Genomic DNA, 3,194 nt, shown 5'->3' with positions numbered 1-3,194 from the left:
CAGTGACAAGACCTTGTATCTCAAATTTTGGTGAAAATTACTTTCCTATATTAATGGTCAGATAATCAGTTCAGTGATGTCCTGTCCAATTCCTAGCTGTCTTACCCCCACAATGAAGCCACCACATCTTGTTGAGGAAAGGCTATCCCATTCAATATAGTGCTTTGGCTGCCATGTAGTTGTTTTTTTGCTCTCCTGAACATTTGACATTAAACCGTTTTGTAGATACGAGGTCTTGCCACCCCAGCGACGAGGTTTCCTTCATGGGGGGTAGAGGGGTTACTTATGCTAACAGCGCCTGTATGACGCTGCTACAGTGTGACTTGAGTCAAATTATGAGTCGGGTAGTTGTGGGTAGTACCAGCATATTGAATCCATGGGAGAAATCTCTAAATGTTATTGGACATGAGTTGGCAGCATTTGACAGACGAAGCAAGGCCAGTTAATACACACAGCTTTTACCTCAGAGGTATTTCTCGTCATAACCCATTGCTCCATCTTAATAATATTGCATGCATATCGTAGATTAATCTCGTGGGCTTCACCTCCTGAATATTGTACAAGCTAAAATTTTTACTTACAGATATTTTAACAAATGAGGAGCTCACAGACATATTCGATTATGTAGTTTTTGAGAATTGACACCGAGGCTGTTGTAAATGCACTATTACCCTAGCGCATGGCAAAATATTTGCATGTTGTTAATGCGCAATCCCACTTTGGTTCACAAAATTCATGAAAATGACAGCTTACACAGTAGCCGATGCAAAGGAGATGCTTGCAAGCCTCAGTGTTCCCTCGTGTACCTTGCTTTCTTGAAAGCAGGGTGCTCATATATGAGCTTGTCAGACTCACTACACAAAACACTGCTGGTGCAATCAGTGTAATGAGACCTCAGACACAGACACACATGGAATGGTCGTGTGGCAAGTCACACACTGATGGTGCTTTCCTGTGTAAACTCTTCGCTGTACTTTTGTGCTTCCCTGTGCAGCCTTTTCTTGTCTTGGTTTGCCACCATTCTCACTGAATTTAGATCGGGACTTTTTTCTACAATGTAGCTTGCACAATATGCAAAGGCAGGCTTGATTTGTGAGGAAGCGTCCATGTGCAGAACTAGAGTGTGTGTATGTAAGAGATATGATGACATTTTTATATCAGTGCAAGTCACCAGTTCTTTCCCTGGCTTCCAATTCTTTTTTATGTTTTATGCATTGAAGTGCTTGGGGCTATGCCCTGCATGCTGAACATGCGTAGGAGAGTATGCCTGCGGATCAATATCAAAGTGATGTAGGGGGGAAAATGGTTGCTTTCCAGATTGTCTTATTGATGTACAATTGTATTAGTGAAATATGTATGTGATGATTTCACTGACTTGTTATACATAGCTTGGTTTTGAACCAGGAATGAGCATGGTTAGCAGCAATAGTGTTCACAGACCAGGCCAGGTGATGTTTTTAGAACCTGTTTTCATGGTAATGAAAAGCTGGTTATGACATCACACTTTAGCGCTCTATTTGACATTTCCTGAAGTATTATTGTACAGGGTATGTAGGGCTGCAATATGCAAAACAGAATCATGCAAAAATGATTGCAGGCTCAGCTTGTGCCATATTTCTTTTTCATTTGCATTTGTTGTTCATATGATTGCTCACTTTGATGGCAATTTCGTTGGAGGGCAAGATTCATCTATACCAAAAACTTTTCATATCCATAGGCTTTCATAGTGAATAGGTATTTATTGATGAGCTCATTTTGATCGTGCATTAAAAACATTAACAGCGCTAACTTATTGAAAACTTCACGCTGAGCTGAATATGGTGAATGTGTAGATAATAATATTTATGGGTCTTTGTCTTTGCTTTATACTAATTTGTGTGAAGTGATCAGTTCACATCATCTAACCACCTTGTTCAGCCCGACAATTTGACTTGTATCTGTTCTAGGCAGGCAATGTAATTTTGCTGTATATCAGTGGAAATGGCAAGAGACATGGCTGGTGTAATTCAGGTAGCAATAGTATACTCCCAATAGTATGCTTTTTAGAATCTGATTTTGGGTAATTACAGATGAAGCGTATACACATGCACACCTGCAGAACAAAGCTGTGCAGCCATATATATATATATATATATATATATATATATATATATATATATATATATATATATATACATATATAGTGGACACTTTTTCACTGTACTCTTCACACATCTCAACCCATCAAATGAAAATGAAATCTATTTCTATAGCTTGGTGCTGTGTCATTTTTATTATTAGTAAGACATTTTTGATCAGTTGAGCCTTATGATGTTCATATAGAATTGGATTTCATGAATATAACCAAGATAATATGCAATGAAATTCGGAGTTGCCACTTGATGACAAAATGATGTTAAGTTTTGGATCCAGAATTATCCTGTATTCATTGGTTGAAAGAGCTTCATGTGATTTGATATGTTTTCGATTGTTTCGGAATGTTAGCATGTTTTACACTCCATGGTACACTATTTTGAAAATGATGTCACTTTCAATTGCAACAGTTTCCAAATAGAACACTATATCTGAAATGATGTCACAAAGCAAGTCTGACATCTCTCGCTGCTTCATGTGGTCACTCTGTGTTTGACACTGCACCCTTCTTCGTACAGTTGCTGTAGGATCCCTCCCCACAGCATAGCATCCAGCACATGACTTCTGACCTCATTTCTCCCCACCTTGTTATAAATGTGTGATTCAAAATATAGAATGAATATACCCGGCTTCATTTTGAGTTGCTGATTGAAACTATAGGACCCCTGGCCTGCAGTGGTGCTATTTTGTAGTCACCTTGGCTCATAGTTTTAACCAAAAACTCTCAAGGCAAAGCATATTCTAAATAATACCAGCAGCCTAATACCCCTATGACTTGCTGGGTTGAGAGTGGATCTTGATGGGTGACAAGTGCAGCTTTTGGACCAGAAATATTTTACTTTTGGTATTACATGTTTGGGTAGGCTTGTCGCAGACATTATAAGATTTTTAAGATCAGAAGATATTTTATGGAATGAAATTCACAGCAGTATTTTTTTATTTTGTTTTACACTGACTCTGATTTGCCAGTCGAATTTTGGCATTAAGGATAAAAAAGATGTTATATAAAATGTATTTCAATGTCCCGAATATATTTCTGAAAGGTAATGTAAATGTCACAT

This window comes from Diadema antillarum, unplaced genomic scaffold (assembly GCF_040938485.1).
Source record: "Diadema antillarum isolate AM-2024a unplaced genomic scaffold, OU_Dant_1.0 seq00001584_RagTag, whole genome shotgun sequence".
In the NCBI taxonomy this organism is placed as follows: Eukaryota; Metazoa; Echinodermata; class Echinoidea; order Diadematoida; family Diadematidae; genus Diadema; species Diadema antillarum.
This window is presented reverse-complemented; position numbering follows the sequence as displayed.